Source organism: Rattus norvegicus, chromosome 4, assembly GCF_021556685.1.
Source record: "Rattus norvegicus strain SHRSP/BbbUtx chromosome 4, alternate assembly SHRSP_T2T, whole genome shotgun sequence".
Taxonomy (NCBI): Eukaryota; Metazoa; Chordata; class Mammalia; order Rodentia; family Muridae; genus Rattus; species Rattus norvegicus.
Window position 1 is genome coordinate 168,779,219 of NC_141537.1, and position 16,699 is coordinate 168,795,917.

Consider the following 16,699-nt stretch of genomic DNA (forward strand, 5'->3'; position numbering starts at 1 on the left):
GAATGGGGCATATGGACAGGAAACTGGGAAGGGGAATAACGTTGGAAATGTAAGTAAAGAAATATATCTAATAAAAATTATTTTAAAAAAAAAGCCATGTGTGTGGCAGCAGGTACCCACAGTCCCAACATTGGAAGATCACTCTGTAGGACTAACTGGTGAGCTCCAGGTTGAGAGATTCTATTTTCAAAATATAAAGTGGATTAGCCTGACCACAGCTCTGCTTCAATCCCTAGAGGCCTGCTGATGCCCAAGACAAACAGAAGCCTGCCACCACCTGGGACAACCAGCAGCCTGAGGCCACCAGGGTCTATGAGCTCTGCCTGCATCTCTGGAATCCTGCTGCCACGAGGGACAACCAGATGGCTAAAGGCCAGTGTAAGAACATAATCAATAGTTAGGAGCTGCCCCTCATGGAGATCCACTGCCTGTGGTGAAGACAAAAGATCTAGCAATTGGTCAGGAGAAAAATGATGCTGAAATAGATTTTCAGCAACAGGTGCTTCGGGCAGTTCCAGAAAGTTTTTGAACATGGCAGTGTTAAGCTAAAATGTAAAATGAGACTTGCTGTCTACCTATCACCACAGGCAAAGGGTAGAAAGTGTCTGCACTCTGAAGGAACACCCATTCAGAGCCTGCCCCACATGTGGCCCATACATATACAGCCATCCAATTAGACAAGATGGATGAAGCAAAGAAGTGCAGGCCGACAGGAACCGGATGTAGATCGCTCCTGAGAGACACAGCCAGAATACAGCAAACACAGAGGCGTATGCCAGCAGCAAACCACTGAACTGAGAACAGGACCCCCGTTGAAGGAATCAGAGAAAGGACTGGAAGAGCTTGAAGGGGCTCGAGACCCCATATGAACAACAATTCCAAGCAACCAGAGCTTCCAGGGACTAAGCCACTACCTAAAGACTATACATGGACTGACCCTGGACTCCAACTGCATATATAGCAATGAGTAGCCTAGTAAGAGCACCAGTGGAAGGGGAAGCCCTTGGTCCTGCCAAGACTGAACCCCCAGTGAACTAGACTGTTGGGGGGAGGGCGGAAATGGGGGGAGGATGGGGAGGGGAACACCCATAGAGAAGGGGAGGGGCAGGGGTTTAGGGATGTTGGCCCGGAAACCGGGAAAGGGAATAACAATTGAAGTGTAAATAAGAAATACTCAAGTTAATAAAGATGGGGGGAAAAAAGAAAGAAAAAAAGGCAGCATTTTCTACACATGGTGCTGGTTCATCTGGCAGTCAGCATGTAGAAGAATGAAAGTCAATCTATTCTTACCACCCTGTTCAAAGCTCAAGTCCAAGTGGATCAAGGACCTCCACATAAAACCAAATACACTGAAACTAATAGAACAGAAAGTAGGGAAGAGCCTCAAACACATGGGCACAGCGTGAAATTTCCTGAATAAAACACCAATGGCTTATGCTCTAAGAATTGACAAATGGGACCTCATAAAGCTTCTATAAGGAAAAGGATACTGTCAATAGGACAAAATGGCAACCAACAGATTGGGAAAAGATGATTACCAATCCTACATCCAATAGAGGGCTAATATCCAATATATACAAACAACTCAAGTAGTTACTCTCCAGAAAATCAAATAACCCTATTTAAAAATGTGGTAAAGAGCTAAATAAAGAATTCTCAACTGGAGAATATTGAATGGCTGAGAAACACCTAAAGAAATGTTCAAAATCCTTAGTCATCAGGGAAATGCAAATCAAAACCCTGAGATTCCACCTCATACAAGTCAGAATGGCTGAGATCAAAAACTCGGGCGTCAGCAGATGTTAGCAAGGCTGTAGAGAAAGAGGAACACTCTTCCATTGTTTGCTGGATTGCAAGCTGGTACAACCAGTCTGGAAATCAGTTTGGCAGTTCCTCAGAAAATTGGACATAGCTATACCACTACTGGGCATATACCCAAAAAATTCTCCAATATATAACAAGGACATATGCTTCACTATGTTCATAGTAGCATTATTTATAATAACCAGAAGCTGGAAAGAACCCAGATGCCCTTCAAATACAGAAAATGTGGTACATTTACACAATGGAGTACTAATCAGCTATTTTTTTGTTTTTTTTTTGTTTGTTTGATTTTGTTTTTGTTTTTTTTTTCTCCAGGGAAAATTAACCATTTATTTATTGGAACTTGAGATTAGGTCACCTGGAAAGAACTGGTATTTAATTTTTTTTTATTAACTTGAGTATTTCTTATTTACATTTCGAGTGTTATTCCCTTTCCCAGTTTGCGGGCCAACATCCCCCTAACCCCTCCCCCTCCCCTTCTTAATGGGTGTTCCCCTCCCCATCCTCCCCCCATTGCCGCCCTCCCCCCAACAATCACGTTCACTGGGGGTTCAGTCTTAGCAGGACCCAGGGCTTCCCCTTACACTACTGATCTTACTAGGATATTCAATGCTACCTATGAGGTCAGACTCCAGGGTCAGTCCATGTAAAGTCTTTAGGTAGTGGCTTAGTCCCTGGAAGCTCTGGTTGCTTGGCATTCTTGTTCATATGGGGTCACGAGCCCCTTCAAGCTTTCCAGTTCTTTCTCTGATTCCTTCAACGGGGGTCCTGTTCTCAGTTCAGTGTTTTGCTGCTGGCATTCGCCTCTGTATTTGCTGTATTCTGGCTGTGTCTCTCAGGAAAGATCTAAATCCGGCTCCTGTCTGCCTGCACTTCTTTGCTTCATCCATCTTGTCTAATTGGGTGGCTGTATATGTATGGGCCACATGTGGGGCAGGCTCTGAATGGGTGTTCCTTCTGTCTCTGTTTTAATCTTTGCCTCTCTATTCCCTGCCAAGGGTATTCTTGTTCCCCTTTTAAAGAAGGAGTGAAGCATTCACATTTTGATCATCTTGAGTTTCATTTGTTCTAGGCATCTAGGGTAATTCAAGCATTTGGGCTAATAGCCACTTATCAATGAGTGCATACCATGTGTGTTTTTCTGTGATTGGGTTACCTCACTCAGGATGATATTTTCCAGTTCCAACCATTTGCCTACGAATTTCATAAAGTCATTGTTTTTGATAGCTGAGTAATATTTCATTGTGTAGATGTACCACATTTTCTGTATCCATTCCTCTGTGGAAGGACATCTGGGGTCTTTCCAGCTTCTGGCTATTATAAATAAGGCTGCGATGAACATAGTGGAGCACGTGTCTTTTTTATATGTTGGGGCATCTTGTGGGTATATGCCCAAGAGAGGTATAGCTGGATCCTCAGGCAGTTCAATGTCCAATTTTCTGAGGAACCTCCAGACTGATTTCCAGAATGGTTTTACCAGTCTGCAATCCCACCAACAATGGAGGAGTGTTCCTCTTTCTCCTCATCCTCGCCAGCATCTGCTATCACCTGAGTTTTTGATCTTAGCCATTCTCACTGGTGTGAGATGAAATCTCAGGGTTGTTTTGATTTGCATTTCCCTTATGACTAAAGATGTTGAACATTTCTTTAGGTGTTTCTCAGCCATTCGGCATTCCTCAGCTGTGAATTCTTTGTTTAGCTCTGAACCCCATTTGTTAATAGGGCTATTTGTGTCCCTGCGGTCTAACTTCTTGAGTTCTTTGTATATTTTGGATATAAGGCCTCTATCTGTTGTAGGATTGGTAAAGATCTTTTCCCAATCTGTTGGTTGCCGTTTTGTCCTAACCACAGTGTCCTTTGCCTTACAGAAGCTTTGCAGTTTTATGAGATCCCATTTGTCGAAATCAGCTATTAAAACCAATGATTACATGAAATTCTTATGCAAATGAATGGAACTAGGAAATATCATCCTGAGTGAGGTAACCCAATCACAAAAGAACACACATGGTATGCACCCACTGATAAGTGGATATTATCTCAAAAGCTCAGAATACACAAGATACAATTCGCAGACCACATGAAACTCAAGAAGAATGAAGACCAAAGTGTTCATGCTTCAGTCCTTAGAAGGGGTACAAAAATATTCACAGAAGGAAATATAAAGACAAAATGTGGAGCAGAGACTGAAGGAAAGGCCATCCAGAGACTGTCCCACCTGGGAATCCAGCCCATATACAACCACCAAAAGACTGAAGGAGCTGAAGGGGTTTGCAATGCCATAAGGAGAACAACAATATCAACCAACCAACCTTCTCCCTTAGAGCTCCCAGGGAGTAAACCACCATCCTAAGGGTACACAGGGGTGCACCTATGGCTTCAGCAGCATATGTAGCAGAGGATGGACTTGTTGGGCATCAGTTGCAGGAGAAGTCCTTGGACTTGCCAAGGCTCAATGCCTTATTGTAGGTGAATGTCATGGTGGGAAGGTAGAAGGAAGTGGGTGGATAGGTGGGGAAGCACCCTTATAGAAGCAGGGGGAGAAAGTGGTTTTCTGGAGGGGAAACTGGGATAGGAGATAACATTTGAAATGTAAATAAACAATATTCAATTAAAGAAAAAATGTTAAAAAAAAGAAAGAAAGAGAGAGAGAAAGTGTCTGCACTCTAGTGACTGGCCTCCACTCTACTGACTGCCTAGTTTAACTTGCACAGAACAAAATTCGATATCAAAGTCTGGCTATCAGCAAGCTGCCTCAGAGTATGCCCTTATCATCGTTGCTCCATATACCAGTCCCTATGGCTACAATATTAAAGGAGAAAATGACAGCTGGGACTTTGTCACTAGTGCTGGGTTTGATGTGAATGTCACTGAAGATTCCTGGAAAACTAACTACAGAATGTACTCTTATGTAACAGAGGAGCTTCTGCAATTCATGCATATCAATTTCCCAGTAGATCCACAGAGGATGTCTACTTTTGGTCACTCCATGGGAGATCACAGAACTCTGATTTGTGCTTGGAAATTTCCTGGAAAGTACAGAACTATGTCAGCATTTGCTCCAGTCTGCAACCCAGTGCTCTTTCCTTAGCGGGAAAAGGTGCGTTTTGTGTGACAATAAAAAGAGCTGCAAAGAAGCTGTTGGAGTTCAGTCCCACAGAGGTTACTCCCCCTGTTATTAAGAAGCCTGAGCTCATCCTGTAGTGACTGTCTTTCCTCCATCTATAGACCTGTTTAACCCATCAACACCAACACTTGGCACCCAATATTGTGGGACTCAGAGGGGGAAAAAAGGCATCTGGACACTACGAGCTCTGAGGAACATTGCCTGGGGTAAGGGAGACTCCAGGGTTTGATGGGGCCATGGAGAATTCCCCATCCCAGGAGCAACATGTGCAGTTCCTAAAATGCTTGTTAAAGGAAACACTGAGGCATTAACTACACACTTGTGACGTTTGGAGATCCAAATAAAAAAGGCTCCAGGGCAAAGAATTAAGGAAAAGGTGTTCCCAGTAGGAAAAAGGGAAGGAAGAAGAATCTTCGTAATGGAGAAGGGGAAATGTTTCACCAAAGGAAAAGGATTTTTCTGGTAGAAAAAGGGAGAGAATTTAATCAAGGTCTGCAAACAGGAAGGCTCATAAAACCAAAAATAAAGGGAGAATAAAGCCTCTCCCCAGTACAAGACAAAAGGGATTGATGGTAGCTGGAATTCATGGGTCTGTGGCTCAGAGCCTCCTGTTTGCTTTCAGCTTAGGGCCCACCAGCACAGAGCAGCATCCCCTGAATTGCAAAGAATGACAAGCAGAATGACTGCTGAAGCATGGAAAAACACAGCTGGCCCAGAACTTAGGATCTTCTTGTTGCCTCTTTGCTTGATTTTGTTTAAATGTCTTTCAGGTTTTCCCTCATAATGGAAATAACGTACTATTAAAGGTCCCTTCACGGGAAATGTTACAGCATAGCTAGGAACAAGTCTGCATCATTTAAAAGTCCTCTCAGACTCCATCAGCTCCCCTAGCTGACTCCATGTGAGGAAGTGATATCCTGGTGTCACCTGTTCTGTGGTTTTCTGCGCCTCTTTCCTCGTCAGTGTCCCACCCACTTAAGTTCATCAGCCATTTTAAAGGTCCAGCAATTGGTACACTTGAAAGACCAACACCTGTCGTCTCCTACTTATGCACAACCTGGAAAGGCTGTGAGCCTTCCTGATAACACCTCTCAATAATTTTCTCAGAAGCATTTTTCATCTTACGATGTATTTCTGAGATTGAAAGAGTGTTAAATCCGTGTCTTCCATTGCTGCAACAAGTCATTAGACACGGCTTGATCTTCCCATTGGACCTCCTAGCCCGATACACATAAGCCAGCTCACACTGGTTTTACCTGGGAGAAGCTCCAACACCTAGACACTAAATATCTACCTCCTGAAAAGACCAATCTGGAGGTCAAATTTTTGGTGAAATTACTGTTATATCTGCTCCTATGTCTACCAAATCTTCTATTTCAATGTCATTTATAAATACTTTTAATTTTGGCCACTGGTTATCTATAGACATTTGTCAAAATGTTTGTTTCCTGGTTTCTTCTGAGTTTTATCTACTGACACTGCTGTAACTTGGATAGCTGGGCCATCAATGGCCATAGCCAGAGTAGTACTGTTCAACTGCTCTTCCAATGAGTCTCTCTGCTGCAGACCTGAAATGGTTAACTTGAATTTGATATCAGGGCCTGCAAAAGGCCCTCTAGGGCATCTCCCAATGGCAAAGGGTTACCTTGCCTGTCTCTTTTTCACCTGCACTTACTAGTCCAATGCCGGCTTTTGCCATACCTTCTGCATATTCCAGAAGGGGTCTTGTTTTTGGATCATCCCTAGAAAAAAACATTATTTCTAGGATAACCTTGTCTACAATCCCTTTAGAAATGACCACAGCCAAGCATTTGATGGTTTGATTTTTCTTAAAACCTTTAGAGATTAAATTTCCTACTAAAGTTGTAATGTAAGTATGAAACCCACTGTCAACCATATTTCTAGTCCATTCATCTTTTGGTGCTAACCTTGCCTTTGGAGACCTAATCGCCTTTGTACAGGCAGAATTTTCAAAAGCCAAAGATTCTACTCATGCTTGCCAACCTTCTGAAGCTGACACCCTGCTATTTACAGCTCAAGTCGATCTTTGTATGAAAGAATATCAGTGAATCTTTCCTTTGGACGTTGTATAATTTTCGTAAACAGTTGAGACCTTTTTCCTGTTCTTCAGCCTTGTTAGCACTTAAAGCTGCCATCTCATCATAGCACCAAGATGACATTGTCATATTCAACCTGCATTGGTACCTCAGCCTATCAACCTAATATTGCTTTTGTCATATCTTTCCAATCTTAGGGGACTACCCTATTTTGAATTGCCTAAGAATGTAATATCTATTTCATGTATGGTAAAGGCATACCATATGACATGACAGATTCTTTTAATTTTTTTAAGTCTAGCATAAGTCTCCAGCTACCATACAAATTCCTTATAACCTCGGGGATTCCTGTTGTCTGCTGATATTTGTCAAATAGTAACTGGGCAAACTAAGGTTGGTTTTCCAATGATTTTTTGCTGATCTTCCGTTTCATTTCATGGTGACGTGGTCTTATATGGCAGACTCTGGTCTTGATTCCTCTGTCTCTGTCTAAGAATCTTTCTCATTTTTGTTTATATCCCTCTAACTTTTCTTCATCGGTTCAGTTTTCTTATCTTTCCTTCTGTAACTTTAAAGCTTTTTTTTTCTTTAGGAGGACCCAAAAGTTCACTATGGCTATGAAAAATAAAATATGAAAAACCAAAATGATAATAATCATAATTTGTACTAAGCGGATCTCAGTTAAGTCATTTATCTTTTCATTTTATGTTTCTGTTTTTTAAATCATTCCATTGGTTTACATCTCAAATGATGTTCCACTTCCCGGTTACCCCTCCACAAACCCACATCCCACATCTGTCCTCTCCCCCTCCCCTTTGCTTCTGTGAGGGTACTCCCCCACCTACCCAACCTCTCCCTCCTCAACTCTCCAGCATCCCCCTACACTGAAGAATCAAACCTCCACAGGACCAAGGGCCTCCCTCCTATGGATGTCAAATAAGGCCATATTCTGCTACATAAGTATCTGGAGCCATGGATTCCTCCCTGCACACTCCTTGGTTAGTGGTCTAGACCCTGGAGCAACATGTGGTCCAGCCAACCAACATCATTCTTCCTATGAGGTTTCAATCCTTCTCTGCTCCTCCAGTCCTTCTGCCAACTCCCTGACTGGGGTCCTTGAGCTCAGTCTGATGGTTGACTCCAAGCATCCACATCTTCATTGGTCAGGTGCTGGCAGACTCTCCCAAAGAACAGCCACACCAGGTTCCTGTCAGCAAGCGCCTCTTGGCAACAGCAATAGTGTCAGCTTGGTGTCTGCAGACAGGATGGACCCCCAGGTGGGGCAGTCCCCGGATAGCCCTTCCTTCAATCTCTGCTTCATTTTTGTCCCTGAATTTCCTTTGGGCAGGAACATTTCTGGGTTAAAAACTTTTGAGATGCGTGGGTGGCCTCATCTCTTGATTGGGGGCCATGCCTATCTACTAGAGGTGGTCTCTATAAGTTCAATCTCCCCTTTGTTGGGTATTTAGGCTAAAGTCATCCCAGTTGGGTTCTGGGAGCCTCCTGCTTCCCTGGCCTCTGGGACACTCCAATGACTACACCCAGTTACTCATCCCTTACTGGTACATATTTTTATTCAATTTCCTGACCCTCTGTAGCTCTCTTCTGTCCCTTCCAGTACCTGACACTGCCCCCTTATTCCTCCCCCACCCCCTCTCTCCCTGCCAGATCTTTCCTCTGTCCACCTCCCATGATCTTCCTGTTTCCCTTCAGTGCAGGACTGAAGTATCCACACCCTGGTCTTCCTTCCTCCTAAGCTTCAAGTGGTCTGTGGATTGTATTGTGGGCATTGTGAGCTTTTGGGCTAATATCCACTTACCATGTGTGTGTTCTTCTGTAACTGGGTTACCTCACTCAATATGATATTTTCTAGTTCCATCCACTTGCCTGCAAATTTCATAAAGTCATTGTTTTTAATAGCTGAGTAGTATTGAATTGTGTAAATGTACCACATCTTCTATACCCATTTCTCTGTTGAAGGACATCTGGGTTCTTTTCAGCTTCTTGCTATTATAAATAAGGCTGCTATGAAGATAGTGGAGCATTTGTCCTTGTTATATGTTGGAGTATCTTTTAGGTATATGCCCAGGAATGGTATAGCCTCAGGTAGAACTATTTCCAGTTTTCTCAGGAACTGCCAAATTGATTTCCAAAGTGGTTGTACCAGCTTGTACCAGCAATGAAGAAGTGTTCCTTTTTCTCCACATCCTCTCCAGCATCTGCTGTCACCTGCATTTTTTATCATAGCTATTCTGATTGGTATGAGGTAGAATCTCAGGGTTGTTTGGATTTGCATTTCCCAGAAGACTAAGAATGTTGAACATTTCTTTAAGTGCTTCTCAGCAATTTGAGATTCCTCAGTTGAGAATTCTATTTAGCTCTGGATCTTTGACAAATAAGCTAAAACCATCCAGTGGAAAAAAGACAGCATTTTCAACAAATGGTGCTGGTTCAACTGGTGGTCACCATGTAGAAGGATGCAAATTGACCCATTCTTATCTCCATTTACAAAGCTCAAGTCCAAGTGGATCAAGGACCCCCACATCAAACCAGATATGCTGAATCTGATAGAAGAGAAAGTGGAGAAGAGCCTGGAGCACATGGGCACAGGGGAAATTTTTCCTGACAGAACACCAATGGTTCATGCTCTAAGATCAAGAATTGACAAATGGGACCTCATAAAATTGCAAACTTCTGAAAGGAAAAAGAACAATAGGACAAAATGGCAACCCACAGATTGGAAAAAGATCTTTACCAACTCTACATCCAATAGAGGGCTGATATCCAAAATCTATAAAGAACTCAAGAAGTTAGACTACAGAGAACCAAACAACCCTCTTCTGTTTCTATTTTTAAACCATCTAAGGTAGAGCTAACTGTATGAGGTTCTAACGCCTTGTGTTATGGAATCTTATGTGGCTTATTAATTTTACATAACTCACTCTTTAAGGACTTCCCGGGTATCTTGCCACATCTGATGATTTCTCAGCTTCTCCTGACATTTTCATGTGTCTGCAGCTGTCTTGATTTTCCTACCTGATTTATGCTTCTGCTGCATGCTTATTGCCTGGAACTTTTCTGATTTCTACTTCTCCTGGCTTGACTTTTGCCCCTTATCAAGACACCAAATGAAATATTTAACCATTTAAACTTACCTAATATACCTAAGAAGATAGACGAGGCATACACGGAGGTAAAAGCCTGCTAACTCAGTGTGCTAGCTTTATGTTCTATTTACAAACCTGATCCTATAACTAAACTGCTACCTCGTTAGAAATCTCTTTCTGCCTGTATCATTCTACGAGTAAGTCTACCTATCCCTCGAGTTCCTCCATACCTAAGAGGGGTCCTTTGTTCTCCTTCCTAGAAGGAGGTTTTACCTGTGTCCTCACAGCTGCTTCTCTATTGTCCCTACCAGCCCAAAGAGAAAATCTGTATCTTTTGCCTAGAGCTTCTTCCATGAAAGTTTTTCTAAGCCAAAAGAGCCAGTTCTCAAAGGTCCAAATGCTGTAAAAGAAGTGTCTATCGTCTCCTCTACACCCTTGGCAGGCTGAACCATGTCACTGTCGTGGGGAGTGGGGGAAGGGAGCCCCAAGCCAAGTTAGTAGGGGCCAAATCATTTCACCTTTATAAAGGGTGAGTTAGCTCAAAGCCATCCAGCTGACTTTGCCTTGAGTCATAGAGCAAAGGCCACAAGACCTCTACCAAGCATCTTGCCTTAAAATAGGCAGAGACTTTCCATTCTTTAGTATTCGTGTCTATGGAGGCTTTTAGAGGCACACCCAAAATTGCCTCTCTTCAAGTCACACCCAACCGCATCTGACAAGTGCGATATCTATCTAAGCTTGTATATTTGCTAACAATTAGGCTTTCTAAGTTCAATAGTTAGTCAAATATCCTGGAACAATGAACCTATTCAGCAGAATGTCAACAGATGTCAAGTCCTCTCTTAAAACTGGGCAATTAAGTTCAAGCTAATTTGTGGGAATTAGCAAGTGCCTTCTGTCCGCTTAAAGCATGGAAAGGAAGGTTAAACATTAATGATGGTAAGTATACTTTGTCTTTTAGATTAAATCAAAGTCAACCCTTTGTAGCATTAACTTGTTACTGAGAGTGCCATACAATGGCACCCTAATGATTACAGTATCACTTGTGAATGTTGTACACTTTATACCTGTTTTAACTCAAGTATGTCCTTAAACATCACTTTCTGAAAGCTGACACATTCTCAGAGCTACAGCCAGCAATCTTGATACCAGTGAAGCTGTCAAAGCCATGCAAGACTCACTGCTGGGTTTCAGACCCAGGATAAGGGACTGGGGTACATATTTCACATATCAAAGCAGACATGGCCTCCAGTTCTCCCAGCATCCCTCACTCAGTCCCTACCTGGCATACCATGCAGTCTACACTGAACTTTCCAACCCTGGGTTTGGACTGCCCTTCCCCCCAGAAGCTCTTCCTTATATAATCCAGACATTTTGGTCTCTCTGACCCCCTTCATCCTTCTCTCTGGATGTGGGTTTTCTCTCTTTCTCTTCCCCCTCCCTTTTCTCCTTTGCCATGGTGACATCCCTAGCCTTGATCCTTAGGGCCAATGAACTGAGAGCAGCTTTCCAATAAACATGTATTTATATCCTATAATCTAGCTTGAATTGGCTCATTTTGCAGCCACTCGTCTGTGAGGACTCTAGTGCAGAAGCTCACGGAGAGAATATTAACTCACTGGACGATTGGACTGGTAATTGCTGTAGCTGTGGGAATTATTGTATTGACTACCATTGCTGTCAATGCTGGACTGGCACTTCATAGAGAAATCCAAGCTGCTGATTTCATTAGAGACTGGCTTAAGCAGTGGCCTTTATAACGCCTTATTAATTTGTCTTAGAAACGGGTTGGTACTTCTAATGTACTATCTATATCGTACTCTACTGGCTTTCTCGTTTATACCTCTAACCTTCATCTTTTTAAATAACTTTTTAGCATTCTTAATGCTAGTTTTGACTAGCATAAAGATAGCATTTTTACTTAAAACCAATTATATTTTTTTGTTGTTGTTGGTTTGTTTTGAGGAGGTTGGGAAGGTGATTTTTGTTTTTCTCTTTTATTTTGCTTTTCGGTATAATTCTCTAGGATTTAGGAGGACCACTGTTGTCAATGAATCGATTTCATTTTGGAGCATGAGTGACTTTTTTAAAAAAAAAATTGTTGGGTTTTATTTTGTTTTTTCATCTGACAGCTGGCTATGTTGAACTTACTAGATGTCTATTGTAGTGGCACCAATGGTCATGGACCCTGTAGGGTATTCTTAACAGGACTAGTAAAAGTACGGGAGCCCTATTGTTTCTTGAATCTAGGCGTTGTAAATATTGCTGGACCTTGCTTCCTAGGAGTACATCTAAGTCAGGGGGCAGGAATTCCAGTCCACAACGGTCTCCTGGGTAGCAGGCATAAACACCCTTGAGGCAGGTAAAGTATGTACCATTCAGAACTATTGTTCCTTTAACTAGCCTAGCACAGCTGTTTTAATTGTTAACACATGGGGCTTGTCCTGTGACCTGACCAGGTGTTCCAGTTAAATATGTCTCCTTTGTGTTGTTAGTCAGGCGTTGGGTATTTTATTTCAGTATACTAACCTGGTTTGAATATGAGCATATCTAATATGTCAAGCCAGCATGTTAAGACATGCCTTGTTTTGGTTTGGCTTGGTTTCAGATAAAGGGCTTCTTTATGGTCCGTTTTCATGTTATTTCTTCCTGGTTTCCCCACCTAAAGTCCTTACTTAATTCCTTGTCCCTCTCTGGGAGCTCCCTTCCAGACCACTTTTAGGATAAGACCAGCGGGCTTTCTCAAAATCCACAATCTCCTTTTTCTGTCCTCTAGCCACTCTTCCATAGGCTGTCACTAGGTAGGGCCATCTCCGAAAGGAGTGGGCAGTTCTATCACAGCATGATGAGATCTGAGGGACGGTGTATGGCTGGCCGAGCTCTCAGTAGAACCCAGTCTGATGATTAGCAGGGAAGTACTATGTATGTGAGTTTCAAATTGATTCTCTTGAGTGGGTGGTAAAAGCCCAACCTAAAAAAAGTGTTTATCAAAACCAGCACTTCTGGGTGAAATATAAAGGCCACATCCATGTTTAAAAGGCCCCCTGTTTTTGTGTGAACATGGGGCCTTGGTCTCTGACTCAGATTGTTCCCAAGCATACTTCAGAAAGGCTCTATTCCGTTGTTGAATCAGTTTTCACAACCCCAGGAACATCAAATAGCCTTGCGACGGTTTTTGTAGGGCCATTTTTCAAGATGGGTTGTTTTACGAGTTAGTCTGTCTGGGAGCTGTCATCTCAAGTTATTTTTCTTTATTTGTGGTAATCAGCCAGCACTCTTGATTTTGAGCAGTCCGTTTTGTATCTGTTTTGTTGTTTGCTTGCTTGCTTGTTCATTTGCTTGTTTAATAAGGGGAACCCTGGAAGAACTAAGAGTGTAGAACACACCTCCCGGGGAGCAGAGGGTGTGGGGGCAATGAGACAGGACTCCCCAGATGCCCTTGTGGAGGGCAGCCTGTTTGGATGCCTGCTCTGTCAGTTGCTCTCCCTGGCTTACTCAACCTTGACTCTATAAGAGCCTGACAGTGAGTCCACTTTCTCAATATAAGTGTTACTCTGAGTCTCTTGATATAAGGGGCTCTTTTCCCTGTTGTAAGCTTTTTAGCGCCCATCACTAAAAGGTTTTCATATCTGATTGAGAAGCAGAACGTCCTTTAAGACCAACTGTAAGGAGAAAATTTCTTTTATAATTTCTCCAGAATTATGGAAGGACCCTGCCTCCCCATTAGGCAAGTCCGCGGCCAGATAACATAGCTGTCAATTTCTTGGATGAGAAGATGGCCTAGCATTTCCTTTAACTGACCCACTAAAATGCAGTCTGACAAAGCTAGCCAGCTGAATACAGTTAGCGAGCATTGTGTCATGGCAGATGCCACTGGAGGGGGCAGGATAGATGGTCTTGCAACTGCCTCAGAGCCACGTAGCAGTGGCAAGTGGATCTTCTAGGTTTTAATTCCAACAAGCCAAATTTGAAGTGGCCTTTAATTAAACACTGGCCAGGAGGGTGAACTCTGGCCAGGTCCACAGCTGGGTTCGCAAGAAAATGGCTCAGGTCACGTTTTGCATAGGCTTAAAAAGGATAAAACTCGCTTTGGCCGCCAGACACCGTCGAGGTCACACGTGTGAGATCTGTCCACATCAGCCGACATGCGCTATGCTACATCCGCTTTTATCTGCTGGCCGCCCTCGGGGGCAACTCCTCTCACAGCGCCAAAGACATCAAGAAAATACTAGACAGCGTGGGCATCGAGGCGGACGATGACCAGCTCGACAAGGTCATCAGTGAGCTGAATGAAAAAAACATTGAGGATGTCATCCCTCAGGGTGTTGGCAAGCTGGCCAGTCTGCCTGCTGGTGGGGCTGTGGCTGTTCCTGCTGCCCCTGGCTCTGTAGCCCCTGCTGCTCGTTCTGTCCCCGCTGCACCTTTGCAACAGAGGAGAAGAAAGACTAGAAGGAGGAGTGTGAGGAGTTGGATGATGACGTGGGGCAACACATTTTCGCTGCATTTCCCATCAGTTCTGATTAGGAGCAAGCTTACACCCTGACGTATTTTTCTGCCCATCTGTCACATCCGGTGCAGATGAATCAAACAAACACAGGACAAACAGGAACTTATTCTTCACTGTCTTAACTGCCTTGACCTGCACAGGTGTGTTCTTCCTGTTTTGGTCTCCCATTAACTTGCAAGGCGTATGGTTCTTGTTTCTCTTTTGATCTCACGTGTGAAGAAAGTAGCATCCTTGGCAAAAATTCATCATCTGGGGAAGCTAATAGGATGCTTCTTGATCTTTCCAGACTTAACAGCCTTTGCAATCAACATGCTCTGGAGCTGAAAAGGCTCTAGTAGTGAAACCATCCTGGAGGGATTTGAGTCAAAGACACTATGAATAAATACATGGGAAATGGCCTGAGTAACCAGGTAATCGCATATAGACCTCTCAGACTCTGTTAATCACAGTCAAACCCAGAGTTTCTTCGGATGACCAGCTAATATCAAAGGAGGGCCAATTGTTGGGATAGAAATCACGGCTCAGCACCCGAACAAACCACACCAGGCCAACGCAGTCCCACACAGAGAGGTTTACTGGGATGATGGAGACAAGGGGGTGTGGGGGAGGGGCAGAAAAGGGAGAAGAGAGAGAAAGAGAAGAGAGAAAAGAGAAGAGAAAGAGAAGGAAAAGAGAAAAAGATTAGAGAAAAAGTGGAAGGGGGCAGAAAAGGTCTGCCTTTTATTTGAACTGTAACATAACTGCTCCCAGGTGAAGGTGCTGAACCAAATGTATGCTGGAATGCATGGCCATTGCCATGGCAACAGATGCTGGAGTCGAGAGCGGTTCCTGATACCAACACCAACCACTTTCAGTCTTTCATTTAGAGGGCTCCATCTTTACTTACTTCGCAGCCAGGGTGAATCCTCTTTTACAGTTGTTGAACAAGATTTGTAGGACTGCGTGGGTCTCACATCGGTACTGTGAAGACCCCATGAGAGAAAGAGTTCTCTAAACAAGAACTGAGAGGATATATGTATATGTGCCTAGCTCCCTGCAGTGCATAGAGTGGAGCAGAGAAGACAGCCATGTGCTGGCCTGGCTGGCTGCCTCACATGGATGTAACAGGTCTTACCCAGGTGTTCAGTCATCTCCAATTATGAGAGGTGAGCCCCTGCTCAGATTAAAGGACTCAGGGGGAAAGCAGGTTAGAACTCAATCAGTTCCCTCAGCCACAGAGCTTTGGGGTCATTCCAAGTCTTTATCATTTATTTAGAAGTTGTGCGTTTTCATTTTTAAATTACTAGATTGTCTATTTCTCTAGAGACCAGTTTGCCTTTTCCTTGGAGACCATTGCCACTCCTACCTCCCATGGAGGCTCTGGATACATTCTCTTGTGGAGTAATCAAGTCCTTTCAGGCTCTTTCTGCCAATCTCAAGGAGAGTGTGAGGGGGCCAAGACCTTCACAGGACAGTCCACGTGCGAGTGCTTACTTAGCACACAGCAAATATTCAGGGAAAGTTCTCTCTCAGGTGGACCCCTGGAGGTCGTACTATTCCCTTTCTCTTTAGTCAGCTGATGTTTTGGTTTCTGTATTTAGCTTTAACTGGTTTGCTTTTTAAGTCTGTATAAATCAGTATGAAGTTAAAGTAAAATGAAAATCTAGATTTGAACTGTTTTCAGGGTTCTCTTGTTTTCCAATTTAAGAGCCATCTGATGAGAGAGAGAAAAGGGCGAGATTGGTTGATTTAATATATCTTCCTCTCTCTCCTCCCACCCCACTTCATCCCTCACCCTCTCTCTCCCCCTTCCCCTTCCTCACTCCCACTCTCTCTTTCCTGTTGGAAACAGCCAAACAACCCAAGCTGTCCTTGAACTCCTGATCCTCCTGGCTCCATCTCTCCAATGTTGAGACACCCAGAGGCCACTACACCTGGCCCCTGCTGTCACTTCAGACCACATTTTAAATAATTGTGAAAAGTGATGTTTAGAAGACCCTCGGAGTGTAAGACCCTGGGTTTGATTCCTAGCACTGGGAAGAAGGAAATGCATACTACTGAGTCTGCAGAAGACCAGGAGAAAGAATTGAAAATTCAAGCC

General features: G+C 43.4%; 2 pseudogenes; both read left to right on the forward strand.

Moving 5' to 3' along the window:
- The first annotated feature begins 470 nt into the window (after window positions 1-470).
- Window positions 471-4,912, forward strand: Esd-ps2 (esterase D, pseudogene 2; annotated as a pseudogene).
- Window positions 4,913-13,921: 9,009 nt separating this feature from the next.
- Window positions 13,922-14,636, forward strand: Rplp2-ps2 (ribosomal protein lateral stalk subunit P2, pseudogene 2; annotated as a pseudogene).
- The last annotated feature ends 2,063 nt before the right edge of the window (window positions 14,637-16,699 follow it).